This window comes from Hylobates moloch, unplaced genomic scaffold (genome assembly GCF_009828535.3).
Source record: "Hylobates moloch isolate HMO894 unplaced genomic scaffold, HMol_V3 SCAFFOLD_18, whole genome shotgun sequence".
In the NCBI taxonomy this organism is placed as follows: Eukaryota; Metazoa; Chordata; class Mammalia; order Primates; family Hylobatidae; genus Hylobates; species Hylobates moloch.
In genome coordinates this window covers 7,748,916-7,765,028 of record NW_026652293.1, presented here as the reverse complement: position 1 = coordinate 7,765,028, position 16,113 = coordinate 7,748,916, and the positions used below count along the sequence as shown (strand labels likewise).

General features: G+C 41.0%; 1 protein-coding gene and 1 non-coding gene across 2 annotated transcripts in view; both read left to right on the top strand.

Moving 5' to 3' along the window:
* Positions 1–16,113, top strand: part of RHEX (regulator of hemoglobinization and erythroid cell expansion) — a 919,952-nt gene that overhangs the window by 895,230 nt on the left and 8,609 nt on the right. The window lies entirely within an intron of this gene.
* LOC116458155 (small nucleolar RNA SNORD60) lies at positions 4,643–4,720 on the top strand. Its single transcript, XR_004245222.1, has one exon. It is a non-coding gene; the product is annotated as a small nucleolar RNA SNORD60 (small nucleolar RNA).

The window sequence follows — 16,113 nt, the reverse complement described above, 5'->3', positions numbered from 1 at the left end:
GAGACAGCACTTATAGGAATTAAGGATGCCAAGGAGAGGATAACTATGCTTAGATGTGCTAATGCAATAGGCATGCATAAGTGTACTTGCTGCGAGAGGCAAAAGCTTGTTGTTTTCTATAAGTGAATTTCCTACCAGTCCATTATTATGCTAACAAAATAACATGGATCACCAGGGAGTCTTTTTTTTTTTTTTTTTTTTTAAAGGAGACAGGGTTTTGCCCTGTCACCCAGGTTGGAGTGCTGTGGCATGATCACAGCTCACTGCAGCCTCAAACTCCTGGGGTCAAGCCATCCTCCTGCCTCAGCTTCCCAAGTAGTTTGGACTACAGGCATGCACAGGCATGTGCCACCACCCTCGGCTAATTTTTCTATGTTTTTGTAAAGCCAGGGTTTTGCCATGTTGCCCAGGCTGGTCTCAAACTCCTGGGCTCAAGCGATCCACCCTCCTCGATCTCCCAAAGTGCTGGGATTACAGGCATGAGCCATTGCACCCAGCCCAGGGACATCTTTTATGCTTGGTTTCATAAACCTTTTGTACCAGAGGCTCACGCCCACTGCAGGGAAGTCAGACTGGATGACAACTTCAAGATTTTCTTATTCCTTGACAACTGTTTTGCTCATCTTCCAGCTGAAATTCTCATCAAAAATGTTTATGCCGTGTACTTCCCCCAAAAGTGACTTCATTAATTGAGCCATGTGACCAGCATATCCTTAGACCAGGAAAGAATAAATATAAGAACACTTTCTTGAATAGCATCCCAGAAGCAGTGAACAGAAGTGTGGGTATGGAAGGTTTTCAAAAGGAATTTAGCTGAAGGATGGCTTATATGGACTACATTTTTCTGATATCTCACTGTAAGAATTTTTGATTAGATCATTTCCAGCATCCTTTCTGCTCTAAAATCTCACTGTTTTGTGTATTACATATCATCCACCACTCTGCTTTAAATAGCAAAGTCAGAATTATTGAAGTCTGTGTCTTGTTCTCTCTACCGCCACCAGTTGAGATTGTGCCTGTACCTAGTATGTGCTCGATACATGTTTGTGGCATGGATAAATGAGTGAATTAAGGTACTGTGTTACATATGCATGGTGTATACATGCATCGTGTCCACTCCCTACTACATGCAAACACTTGCTGATGATGAGAAGAGGTTGTTGCCAGTGCTTGGAAGACAATGACACAAAAACACAGCTGTGCATGCCTGGCATGAACTCTGGCCTGCAACTATGTTCAGTGACGATGATGAATAGGTGATGACTTGGAAGGATTCCTTATGTCAAGTGAAAAAAAAAAAAGATGTCTAAGCTCTTCATATATGCAAAATATATACCTTCAGAGTCTGTAAGTAAGCAGGAAGAAGTGTTCGTCAAAGAAGTTTTTAACATTCTTGGGACTACGGCTGTTCATTCATTGACCAATGGTGAAATAGCTGAAATGGTTCTGATTCAAGGTGATTGTGATAATAGTGACCATCAAGATGACATTAATACTGCAGAATAAGTATATTATATTAATAAGTTTATAATAAACCTATAAACAACACGGTGAGGCTGGGTGTGGTGGCTCACATCTGTAATCCCAGAACTTTGGGAGGGGAAGGAGGGAGGATGACTTGAGGGTAGGAGGTCAAGACCAGCTTGGTTAACATAGTGAGACCTTGTCTCTACAAAAAATTAAAAAGTTAGCAGGGCCTGGTGGTGAATGCCTGTAGGCCTAGCCACATGAGGCGGGAAGAGTGCTTGAGGCTGGGAACTCGAGGCTACAACATCGTAGGTGGAGACCGAAAGCCTGGGGATGCTTGTTGCTGCTGTTGTCTAACAGCTGGTACAGGTATTATAGGGATGCTACGTAGTTGCCTGGTTACCCTGAACACATTGTTTTTTCACTGTATTAAAGGCACATCATATTTTTTTCTGCTAAGTACTTATGTGTGAATAAGTGGAAGAAAATGATTGCTTATCAGTAGCAAGTAAATTCAGAGCCATGAATGATGGTGATGCCAAATTGCCAGATTGTCCACATGGGTGCTGAGATAGTAACATCTTTGCTTTCTGAGGTTTTGCTGTACACAAACTTTGTTTCATGCACAAAATTATTCAAAATATTACATAAAATTACCTCCAGCCTATGTCTATAAGGTACATAAGAAACATAAGTGAATTTCATGTTTAGGCTTGGGTTCCATCCCAAAGATATCTCATTATGTATATGAAAATATTCCAAAATTCAACCCCGCCCCACCAAATCTGGAATATTTCTGGTCATGAGCATCTTGGGTAAGGGATAGTTAACCCACATTTAAAGTTAAATAACAAGCTGGGTGCAGTGGATCATGTCTGTAATCCCAGCATTTTGGGATACTGAGGCAGGAAGATCCCTTGAGCCCCGGACTTTGAGACCAGCTTAGGCAACATAGTGAGACCTCATAGCTACAAAACATTTTTTAAAATGTTTTTAAACATTAATACATCATGGAATACGATGCAGCCATAAAAATGATGAGTTCATGTCCTTTGTAGGGACATGGATGAAACTGGAAAACATCATTCTCAGTAAACTATCGCAAGGACAAAAAACCAAACATCGCATGTTCTCACTCATAGGTGGGAATTGAACAATAAGAACTCATGGACACAGGAAGGGGAACATCACACTCCGGGGACTGTTGTTGGGTGGGCGGAGGGGGGAGGGACAGCATTAGGAGATATACCTAATGCTAAATGACGAGTTAATGGGTGCAGCAAATCAACATGGCACATGGATACATATGTAACAAACCTGCACATTGTGCACATGTATCCTAAAACCTAAAGCATAATAATAAAATAAAATAAAATAAAAACATTAAAAATTAGCCAAGCTTGGTGGCTTGGGCCTATAGTCCCAGCTACTCAGGAGGCTGAGGCAGAAGGATGGCTTGAGCCCAGGAGGTTGAAGCTGCAGCGAGCCATGATCATGCCACTGCGCTCCAGTCTGGGCCACAGAGTGAGACCCTGTCTCCAAAAAAATAAAAAATAAAATAAAGTTATATAACAAAGCCTGATATTTATAGTGTTTTCTAGTTAACAGAGTACTTCATATGAGCTCATTGAATCTTAAACAACTCTGTAAGGTGGACATTTTAACGTACCTGTCATTAGGGTTAAACTTTGGTGTATGGAGTGAGGCCTTTAATGAATAAAAAGTTTAATCTGAAAGGAAGGGGAAAGGTGGTAGAGGTGCCTGGGGGGCAAGAAGCAACTGTCTATAGAGTGCTGTCCTAAAGACACATGAAGCCATGTTGTCATTCTGTCTAGACCTGCTGGACTGCACCCTAAGCCATGACATGCTGACTGTGCAAACAGCCATTTAGCTGGGGGGATGCAGAAGGTAGACAAATACTGCATAAAGTAAATGGCTTTTGAAGTAATACTGATAACAATAATAAATGATCTGAATTTGAACCCTGATTCTGCTACTTAAACAACTCTGTGACATTGAGCAAGTTAACCTCCCCAGGCTTGAGTTGCTTCATCTTAAAATAGTGTTCATGATATATTCCTTGTAAGGTTGTTCTGAGGATTAAAGAAGCATATATAAAGCAGCTGATATAGTGGCTGGTACTGAAAAATAGTAAAATAGTTTATTGCTAATAATAGATTTTTAAAAATACATTAAAAACTGGTGGAGATATATACAATTACTGAAAAAATAATTCATTGCTATGTAGGTTGCGGTGAAATAGATACACTCAAATGCTGCTAGTGGTGTAGTAAAACGGACTTGAAAGCAGAAGGTCAGTATGATTCAAGAGCCATAAAGACATTTCCTTTAACTTCAATATCTGCTCCTGGAGCTTTAAATTAAGGAAATAATCTAAAATAAACAAAAAAAAATAGTATGTACAAAGGTATCCATCACAGTGTAGTTGCCCATAGTAAAACCCTGGGAATGACTGAATGATGACCCAAAGGAATGGTTAGGAATTTAGGGTTAGATCAGCAAGGCATTTTTTTTTTTTTTTAAATGGAGTCTCACTGTGTTGCCCAGGCTGGATTGCAGTGGCACGATCTCAACTCACTGCAACCTCTGCCTCCTAGGTTCAAGTGATTCTCCTGCCTCAGCCTCTTGAGTAGCTGGGATTACAGGTGTGCGCTACCACACCCGGCTAATTTTTGAATTTTTAGTGGAGACGGGGTTTCACCATGTTGGTCATGCTGGCCTCCCAAAGTGCTGGGATTACAGGCCTGAGCCACCGCGCCCCGCCAGCAAGGCAAAATATTTAGCAGCCATTACAAGTACTATGAAAACTGGATGCAGAGACACCCACATTTGCAAATATCCTGAAAGCCTGGTAGAGTGTGAAGACAGAAAAGAAAGCAAAGTGGCAGAAATACAGTTAAAAGGGCATGAGGCTACCAGAGGGGGCAAGCCTTATAGACCTTGTTCAAGATCATGGGTTTCATCCTAATTGCAATGGGAAGCTACTGGAGAATTCTGAGCAGAGGGTGACATAACCAGAATGGTGGGTTTTAAATGATCCTTCCTTATAATGTGGAAAACTATTCTTTTAAATGCAAGTATGCAGACAAGGCATTATGCAAAAATGTATTAGGGTGATTGCACAGAGAGTAGGGTTTTTTCTCCCTTGTGGAAAATTCCCCAATCCTATTTCTGACACTTCATGTGAAAGCTGCATGTGCAGTCTTATTATTATTTTGCAAGCCTGGGGCTTGGGCAAAAAAAGGAAAAAAAAAAAATCCCCAATCCTGTGGACATAACATTCCCTACTTTAAAATAGAGAAAACAGTTATCCTACAGAGAGTAGCTGTGTTTTCTGTGAAAAATTGTGTCCCACAAATGTAGGAGACTTTATGCACAGAGTGGGGAGGCTTGGGAAGCAGGCTGTTATCTTACAAAATGGGCTACGGGGTGGGGTAGGAGGTGAAAGTGTGTTATCGACCTCGATCAGAGGTTCCTTTTCCAGTGGGTGACAAACCATCAAAAAGAGCTTCTTGTTGATGTTACAGATGTTATAACTTCACTTATCACTGTTTGATCTCCCCTAACATCCTACCCTCGGGGCAGGAGTCTGTCAGCTCAAAGCAGAGATAAGGGGGCCACATGTCCCAGGGCTTGGCAGATGGAGCCCTGAACCCAGACCTCAGTAGGAAGCATCAGCGTGCATCCATTCCCAGTAGCCTCTGAGCAGGAGCAGGCAAAGTGCCTTCTTTTTGAAATAGGGCATCACTGTGTCACCCAGGCTGGAGTGCAGTGGCATGATCATGACCCACTGCAATCTCTGCCTCTGGGGCTCAAATGATTTTTTCACCCCAGCCTCCCGAGTAGCTGGGACTACAGGCGCATGCCACCACATCCAGCTAATTTTTTTGTACATACAGACACACACACACAGAGACACATACACAACATAGCAAAACCTCGTCTCTATATGTATGTTGCCCAGGCTGGTCTCAAACTCCTGGGCTCAAGCTATCTATCTGCCTCGGCCTTCCAAAGTGCTGGAACTATAGGCTGAAGAGTCTTTTGGAGCAAATCATCTTCTCATCATCGGCAAGTGTTTGCATGTAGTAGGGAGTGGACACGATGCATGTATACACCATGCATGTGTAACACAGCACCTTAATTCACTCATTTATCCATGCCACAAACATGTGTCGAGCACATACTAGGTACAGGCACAATCCTGGCTGGTGGGGATACAGAGAACAAGACACAGACTTCAATAATTCTGACTTTGCTATTTAAAGCAGAGTGGTGGATGACATGTAATACACAAAACCGTGAGATTCTAGAGCAGAAAGGATGCTGGAAATGATCTAATCAAAAATTCTTACAATGAGATCTAAGAGAAGTGTAGTCCAGAGAAGATAAATGCCTCAGATTTTTAGGCCATTGAAGTTCAAGTCAAGTGAATTTTCTACTAAACTCTGATGTGTCTCATAAAGATGGAAGCATATTGCTGCAACGCAGTCCAGCATGAGTGTGCACAGAAGTGTAGCTTAAATAAAGGAATCATTATCTCTGATACGTGATAAAAATGCCTCATCATTGTCCTTAATCAACTGAGGATCTCTAAAATGATACTGAAATATGTTGTGTTCAAAGATCTTTAACAACCCTATGATCTTGTGAATCTTGGAGTAGCAGCATGGAAGGTTCTGGTCCGAGAGTGGTCCGCACAGAGGCTAGAGCTGTATGAATGTTACGTGACATTGGGTGCTGCCATATGTACACTGGGTTCCTGTGAATGGATAATAGAAATAGCAGGCCAAGCATCTTGGCGTGATCCCCACAGTTAGCTGTAGCTTGAATTGATTACTTAGTGTCCATGGCTGAGTCAGGAGCAGAGCGAAATGTGTATTGACACTGGCAGGGCAAACCTAGAGCAGGTGGAGAGCCCAGTTAGGAAATCACTCCATGTGGCTCCCAGGGTTCTGCTTTCCTCAAATCTTGAGTAATAAAGGGGCTTCATGTTTTTAACATGAACTGTGCAAAGCGAAGCAAACTGCAGCAATAGACGTAATTCCACAGTGAGCTGTGATACATCAACGGGTCATAAAACACTGAAAGGGACTCAGCCCAAGGGGTGGCTTTCTGACTTGCATTTAGAGAATAAAAATGTTAATAGCGGCCGGGTGCTCTGGCTCGCGCCTGTAATCCCAGTACTTTGGGAGGCTGAGGCGGGTGGATCACGATGTCAGGAGTTCGAGACCAGCCCCTGACCAGCATGATGAAACCCTGTCTCTACTAAACATACAAAAATTAGCCAGGTGTGGTGGCACTCACCTGTAATGTCAGCTACTCAGGAGGCTGAGGCAGGAGAATCGCTTGAACCTGGGAGTCGGAGGTTGCAGTGAGCCGAGGTCACACCATGGCACTCCAGCCTGGGCAACAGAGGGAGACTCCGTCTCAAAAAAAAAAAAAAAATGTTCATAGCTACCATCTCTTTTTCACTACAGAAAGGACATTCTGTTAAGTGCTTTGCTTACTTGTTTATATTATTTAACCTTAAACAACCTTATGAGATTTTAAAAATATCAGATATTTATTATTAACCCAATTTTACAGATGAAAAAACTGACAATTAGAGAGGTTAAGTAACTTTTCCCAAGTCACCCAGTTGCCAAGTAGTGGAACCAGGATTGAAACCTGACTATATCCAACTCAGAAGCTGTTACTCAAATTGCACCAGGCAATTTGTTCACAGCAAGGGACTGACATCATAGACGCCTACAAATCTCTGTTTTCTTGTCTGTTTTATATCTGGGTCATTTTACCCTCCTCCCATTCTTCTTTCCTCTTAAGTTTCTATTTTGGGGTTTTAGGCCCCCCAAAGAGCCTGAAATCAGCCTTCCTTCCCTTCCTGCTGTTATCCTACAAACTGCAACAGCCATCTTTGGTTGGCCTCATTTGATGCTTAATGACAAAGAAGTTGTCCTCAAAAATTTATTCTTATCTATTGCCCTATGTCTCCTACTCACTTAATCTTTGAATACATCAGATATAGATTCGCAGATGAGCTAGGTTGGAAAGGATCTTTGCTAATATCTAGAGACCTACTTCTTCATTTTATAGAGGAAGAACATGAGTCCCTTTAGGGGAAAACAAATTGTCTGAGCTCATGTGGCACACTGGTGCCAGAGCTGGGACTTGATCTTAGGCCTCTTAACTCCTCCTTTAGTGTTCTTTCCACTCTACCTGGCTGCGTGTGTATTTGTGGTATCTAAATGTGTGCCCACAGGGAGAGAAAGAGATCACTAATCTCCTCCATCTACACACACTGTCTGTACCAGGGAGCTGGGCAGAACATGGCCAAAAGAGACAGGAGGCATTATCTCTCCCTTCACCCTGCTGTACCCAACGAGCGAGATTGCTATCTTCTGAGTGGCAGTGCCTCCGCCTTGTTGGAAATGTTGAAACACTTGTGACTGACCTCCAGTGACACAGAAGCTTCTGGGTAGGGGCTGGAGACGGGTCGGGGAGATATTTCCATTAGGACATCGCTGAAACACAGACTGGGATCAGACTGTGCTCATAGTCCCGGGGTAAGTACTGTCTGTGAAGACAGGATTTTAAATTAGTTTGAAATGTGCATTTGTTTGCAAGCATATATGTGTAGAAGTTTTAGAGAGGATTCTCTGTTTATGTGCTGAGATTCCACGGTGCGGAATTCAACTTGCAATCAGCTTACAGTGAGCCTAAGATTACACTTTATGGACATGAATTTCTTGTGCCTGAGACCTGAGATCTGTCTACACTAGCAGCAGCAGCCATCAGGGCTCCGGCCAGAAGGTACATGGATTTTGGGTCCAGCAAAAACTGGTTCCAAATCCTCACTCTGCTAAACTTTTGTGAGCCTCAGTTTCCTTATCTGTAAAATGGGCATAAAACACCCAACTTACAGGGTTGCTACATGGATTCAGACAATGTACATTTAGTGCCAGTACAGGGCTCCACCAATAGCAGCTATGAAGTTTCCTTTTTAAGTCAAATGGGAACCAGATCTCAGAGAATATCTTCCCCCATAAACATCCTATAGGAGTGTTTTCCCTGAGAAAACACTCTGAGCAGCAAAAGACTAGTATGTGTGGAGGGAAGAGAGCCAGCCTGGGAGTTTTAAAATTTTATGAATAGAGGTCAGAGAATGTGCACCATCAAAGAAAAAAGCCATGTGAGCATCTGGGCAAGGAAAAGCTAATAACAGCACAAAACAGAAACAGTCGACCCTTATGTGGAGCTTACTATCTGCCGAGGACTGTTCAAAGAGTTTTACGCAGATTGGCCCATTTATTCCTCACAACCTTAAAGACGTAAGTGCTATTAAGAGCCTTATTTTCCAGTTGAAGAAACCGAGGCACCAAGGTGTTAAGGGACTTCACCGAATCAGTGAAAGAAAACTCTTCTGGAGAATTTCATTACAGAAGAGTTAGATCAGGCCTTTCTCCATCTCTCCAACCTGGGAGGGGCTCGGACAATGCTGTGCTGGAAAGCATGTATCATGTACTCAAGGAAGACTTGTTCATTGGCTGATCCTGCCTCTTGTTCTGTGTGTTGACCTATTTTGTGAGCTTTGGCAATTCTACCCAATTAAATGCCTTGAGTAGGATCTGTTACATAATTGGTGGAGCCCAGTACAAAATGAAAATCCGGGGTCCCTTACTCAAAAATTATTATGAATTTAAAGATGACAGCCACAAAGCATTAGGCCAATGATGGGGTCCTTGTGAGCACAGGGCCCTACTAGTCTGCACGGGTTGCAAGTCCATGAAGCCAGCACTGGCCCTGAATCCTGTTAAGGAGGCAGGAATGGTACTGGAAGTTTCCATGGTCTCATGTAGCCCTCCTAATAATTCTGAGCTCCCCCCGACCCCCGGGTTGGAGAGATGGAGAAAGGCCTGGTCTAACTCTTCTGTGCTAAAGTTCTCCAGAAGAGTTTTCTTTCATTGATTCAGTCAAGTCCCTTAACACCTTGCTGCCTCAGTTTCTTCAACTGGAAAATAAGTCAAATAAAGAGACATTTGATTGCCCAATTGAAAGAAGAGAAAAGCGAGACTCTGAGACATTAAGTGGCTCCCCCAAGGTTAAACATTTACTATATGCAAATTGATTTAATGGGAATGTGTACAGAGTGTTACACATTGAAATGCTTTTTCCACCCCTATCCCCGCCGTCTCTCTAAGTACTGTACTATGAATTGTGGAGTATAATATATGCAGTCCCAGCCAACAAGGTGCATAATCTATGGAAGGTGCATAATCTGTGGAAGGTGCCTAGTTTCCCTAAAATTTAGTAGGCCAATCGATGAAACAGAATAATTCGACCCCTTCTAATTCATCTGGAGCTTTGTGGGAACTAGCAAAATGAATCCGTGAATACTGCTTGAGTAGCTTGCAACTTTTTGTGTTCTTGCTGATTTAGTCTTGGAACTAAATTGCATCCACATTGCATTCATCTCTAGTAGTTCCCTGCAAAACTGCTTTCCCCAAAATTACTAATTAGAAACTCTGGATGACTTGTCTTCCTGCTAGAAATTGGCGGTGCTTGCACCTAGAAATAAATGTGACTGGAGATGTGGTTTATCTAGTTGAGGCTCAAAGTTGCTCGTTCTCACTTTTGAATCTCACTTTTTAGTCCATTTCAGAAAAATTCTAAAATAACAAAATGTCAGAACTAAATTGATTTAGCCCACTCCTCTCATTTTATAGACAGGGGAACTGAGGCTCAGGGAGAGGAAATAAAGTGCCCAAGGAATGTATAAAGTTGTTGAGCTGGAATGTTCATCTAGGTTCTCATGCCATATTCCAGATGAGCCCTAGCCTCATAACCACCTGGGGTGAGGACCCTGACATGGTGACCAGAGCCAAAGAGAATCCAGGGAAGATTTCTCTGATATGAGAATGAAGGTGATCCTGTAACCCTGTGTTGTCTTTTCCCCATGATATTTGGCACACTCCATCCCTCCCTTCCCTCAGCCTGGCGTTTTGACCTTCTCTATTCCCTGGTGAGTGACTCATTGACAGTCATAGGAACAGGCATTGTTTAGGACGAGGGATGTCCCAGGACCTCGTGGTTTTGTACATTGTGTTGCTCCCACCTAAAAATCATGAGTGGGCCCAGTGTTCTTACAAGGCCTTATGGAAATGGTTGTGTTTACAAATTTAAGACAATTTTGAGTTGAATGTTCTGGTCCAAGGATCATCCCCTGGTACACATATATGCCAGGCCCTCTACTGAGCATTTTCTTTTTTTTTTCTTTTTCTGGAGAATGGGGTCTCACTATGTTGTCCAGGCTTATCTCAAGCTCCTGAGCTCAAGCCAACCTCCCACCCCTGCCTTTCTAATTGCTGTGATTACAGGTGTGAGCCACCACGCCTGGCCAGCATTTTCAGTGCTGAATGCAATGTGGTGAAGGCTCTGGCCTCAAACCACCTGTGTCTGAATTATGTCCCCTCCACAGGGGATTACAACCTGGTTTTCTCATATGTAAAATTGGGAGAACAATAGTATCTACCTCATAAGGTTGTTATTCTGAGCATTAAATAAGATAATTGATGCAAAATGTTTTTTATGATATGGCACATACATGGTAAACACAAGACGTGTGAGTTAAAAACATGAAACAGGCCAGGCACGGTGGCTCACACCTGTAATCCCAGCACTTGGGAGGCTGAGACAGGAGGATTGCTTGAACCCAGGAGTTTGAGAACAGCCTGGGCAACATGGCAAGATCCTGTCTCTCCAAAATTAAAAAATTAGCCAGGCATGGTGGTATGCACCTGTGGTCCCAACTACTCGGGAGGCTGAGGCAGGAGGATTGCTTGAGCCCAGGAGGTCGAGGCTGCAGTGAGCCGTGCTTGCACCACTGGACACTCCAGCCTGGGCAATAGAGCAAGACCCTGTCTAAAGAAAAAAAACCCCACAAAACAGGTGTCATCTCCATTTTACAGATATAACCCTGAAGCTGGAAAAGTAAAGCAACTCACAGCTAGGAAGGCCATAGCTGATGTCCTAAACACCGTCTATTTGGCCACTGAGTCTCTACACCTGAGCATTTGCCTATACTCACTTGTGTGGTCACTTTGCAATATACTCAGCTGTTTCCACATTATGCTATTTACATGTGGTCAAATATAAATCCAATTTTGTTAGAAGACAATCAATTCCACTAAAGCTGCCCCCAAAGCCAGGGTTGGCAAGACACCTTTAGCTAGATTGCTACTCTCCCCTCCTTCCATCCATCCATTGCCTGTCCTTCAAATAATTCCCTCTCAGTGACCCTTCCCTGAACATTCTATCCCTTGGGGATCTCTTTTTCCTCTGAAATTTAATGTATTATTGATACCACTCCTTCTGACAATTCATTATTCTTCACCTGTGGCATCGCTTCTGCTTTTTGACTTTTCACATATTAACGTCTTGATTTTCCAAGTGCAAATGAACTCTTGAAAGTACAAATGGCCTTTTCTCCTTCACACCATCAAGAGTATTTCACACAGGACCATGTGCATGGACCACTCGATAAACATTTGATTGATTGAAATTCAGACATTTAGGTGATCATCTCAATGTTCTATTAACATGGTGAGATATAATTTATTTAGATAAATTTGGTGTCATGCTGATTTAAGGCACTCAGAAAATCTAGGCTTATTTCAATGTCTGAAAACTTTTTTGACTATAGTTAATAACAACATATTGTATTCTTGAAAATTGCTGAGAGAGTAGATTTCAAATGTTCTCACTACAAGAAATGATAAAGATAAATATGTGAGGTTATGCAGCTGTCAATTCATTTGATTTAGCCATTCCACAATGTATACTTATTTCAAAACATGCTGTACACAATAAATGTGGATAATTTTTGCCAATTAAAAAAATAGGCCAGGTGCAGCGGTTCATGCCTATAATCCTAGCACTTTGAGAGGCTGAGGAGGATCACTTGAGCCAGGAGTTCAAGGTTGCAGTGAGCTTTGATCCTACCACTGCACTCCAGCCAATTAGGAAAATTTTTAAATTTATTTATTATTAACTAATTAAACAATAAAAAATAAATATTTTTCTTAATTGGAAAAAAATGCATGTTAATTACAGAAAACTTTGAAAATGACAGAAAGTATAACAAATGAAATAAAATATCCTCAATCCCAATACCTGGTTTTGTTAACACTTACATGTATCTTCTTCCATTCCCTCCGTATGAACAAAGTACATTTAAATAACATCCTAAACTTATTTTCTATAGATTCATATTTATGAATAAATCTATATTTGATAAACAAAATTATTGTTAATGAAATATTCTTGGCCGGGTGCAGTGGCTCACACCTGTAATCTCAGTACTTTGGGAGATTGAGGTGGGTGGATCACTTGAGGCCAGGAGTTCGAGACCAGCCTGGCCAACATGGTGAAACCTTGTCTCTACTAAAAATACAAAAATTAGCCAGGCATGGTGACGCACACCTGTAATCTCAGCTACTCGGGAGGCTGAGGCAGTAGATTTGCTTGAGCCCGGGAGGCGGAGGTTGCAGTGAGCCAAGATTGCGCCACTGCACTCCAGCCTGGGCGACAGAGCGAGACTCCGTCTCAAAAAACAAACGAACGAAAGAAATATTCTGGATTTAGGGAGCTGAAACATGAATTGGGTGTGTTATTACTGAAATAATATGATGAGAAAGAAGTTTAATGACCCAGAGTTTTCTCTCTTTATAAATTTTCATTCTTTTTATGTTCACTTTTTTTTTGAGACAGGGTCTCACATTGTCGCCCAGGCTGGAGTGCAGTGGTGCAACCATGGCTCATGTAGCCTTGATCTCCAGGGCTCAAGTGATCCTCCTGCTTCAGCCTCCCTAGTATGTGGGAGTACAGGTGCACTCCACCAGGCCCAGCTAATTTTTTAACCCATCTCCTGTTTCCCCCAAGAATACTTTTGTCTCTTACCCTCATGTAACATCATATACATTTCTGTTACATGAGGACTAGAGACAAGTTCTATTTAGAAATAACTCCCAAGAATGGTTTTTATATTTTATTTTCATATTGAAAATGAGTCAGATTTGCTTCAGCCTCAAAGAGAATGAGTTGTACTTTTTTTTTTCTAAATAGGAAATGGGTTAAAACATTTTTTGTAGAGATGGGGATCTCACCATGTTTCCCAGGCTGGTCTCAAACTCCTGAGCTCAAGCGATCCTCCCACCTTTGCCTCCCAAAGTGCTGGAATTACAGGTATGAGCCACCATGCCCAGACTTATGTTCACTTTTTACAAAATTGTGATTATATTTTATGTAGCTAAATACAACTGCATTGTATATTTTCATAGAACAGATTTCTTTCTCCAGATGAATTCTTCCTAAATGTAATTTTAAACGGCCATATGGTCTTCCATTCGAAGCCTCAATCCTCATTTCTTCAGTTTTTGTTTTTTTCTTTAGATTGCTTCCCATTTTTTACTTTTACAATGACGCTGTACAGAGCTCTTTTGCATAATAGCTTTGGTCTGTTCTGGATGGTTTGTAAATTGTCTGCTCTACACTCTTTACCCATTTGCTGTTTGGGGGCCCTAGTGTTTTTCTTAACAATTTATACAAACCAAAGATGCAAAATCTTTAAATTTTGGTTTGCCATACTTGTTTCGGTTTTTTTTTTCTTTTTGCCTTTAAATTTTGTTAACATGTGAAGTTCTAATAGTTTACAGCCAAATCTATTTTTCATGTATTTCTTTGTGATTTCTTCCATGGCGTATAAACTGAGAAAGTTTTCTCTCATCTGGGGATTTAATAAATATTATTAAATATAGTAATATTCAATCCTAATTTCTTCTAATTTTAATGGCTCGATTTTAAAATATTTACCTCCTTAATCCGTTTGGAATTCATTTTGCTATCTAGGGTCTGGATCTAAGTTATTTTCTTTTTCCTTACAGGTAGCTAACCCATTGTCTTGTGGGCAACATTTGTTAAATAATGATTTCCTTTCCTCCACTTGCTTTGTGAACTACTCTTATAACATTTATTGTACACACAGGCACATTTTTTCAAATTAGAATGAATTTGACTTCCCCTTGCCCAAAACTATACTTTCATTTTGTTAATGTAGCAGCTGACAGCTCAGGCTCCAGCACCAGCCTGCCTGAGCACAAAGGCTGATGAACTGTTTTTGTCATCTTGAGCATATTAGGTAGACTTTCTGTGTCTTAGTTTTGTCCTCTGTTAATTAAAAAATAATAATAGTATCTACCTCCTGGGGTGGTTGTGAGAATTGGATGAGTTAATGTATATAAAAGTGTCTGCCACATAAAACACGCTCAGTAAATATTCAATACCCTTATTATTATTAGAGATTGGAGGAACTTTCCATTTCCAGAAATTATAACCTCTAGTACTCATTTCAGATAAGGGTTGCAGCATACACCCTTGCTCTCAAATAGCTGCAAAATAATTTACCAGTTTGTCAGATACTGATTTTTGGTGCAGTAATCAATACTACACTGACTTATTATTCTTTATTATAGTAAGAAACAATCCTCATACTTTTATTAACTTCAAAAATCAGTAATAAGTATTCAGTTTATCCAGTACATTTTGGCACTTTACCAAGATCATAATTTTAAGAATTTGCTCTATCAATATTGTATTTGTATTGTATAAAAGACGGCTTCCCGACATGATTGGGATTTAGGATTTTGAGTCAGTTGGTTTAGGAAACATGAGTCTTCCAGCTGGCAGCGCAGCAAATTTTTCGATCTTCCTAAGCCTTAGTTTCCTCACCTATGAAGTAGTGGTAATGTCTATTTTTGTAGAGTGAGAGGATTAAAGCACATGGAAAATACTCAATGTTTGTTTCCATCTTTGTAATAATCAATTTCCTCAACATTCTGGGCTAACTTCTTGATATTACCGTATATACATACCTCCATTTCATAAATGAGATGAACTCAAGAGTTTCTGTCTTCCTGTGCCCTGTATTGGCTTGTAGAATAATAATTATGTGTTCCTTAAAAGTTTGAAACTCCTCATTTGTCAAACCATCTAGACAGGTTTTGAGGAGGTAAGTCTGGTAATGCTTCTAATTTATTTATTTATTTATTTATTTCTCTTTCTTTCTCTCTTTCTTTCTTTCTCTCTCTCTCTTTCTCTCTTTCTTTCTTTTCTTTCTTTCTTTTTCTTTTCTTTCTTTTCTTTTTAATAGACACGGGGTCTTGCCTTGTTGCCCAGGCTGATCTCCAACTCCTGGGCTCAAGCTATTCAACTGCGTCAGCCTCCCGAAGTGCTAGGATTACAAGTGTGAGCCACTGGGCTCAGCCAATGCTTTTAATTTCTAAACAATAATGGCTGGCATTCTTTGGATGCTTATTACTATGTGCCAAAAGTTCTAATAACTATTTCCCATAGCTCATCTAATTTCATCCTCAGAAGTAGTTATCATTTATATTTGTCTTATCTAGTCCCAAAATTAGTTACTGTTCCCATCTCACATATTAAAAGACTGAGGCTTTGAGAGGTTAAATAGCCAGGCCAAGCTCATGCAGAGAATGAGCTGGGATTTGAACCCAAGCAGTCTGACTCCAGCTTCTTTGCCTTTAGTGGCTAGATACCATGCTGCTTCCT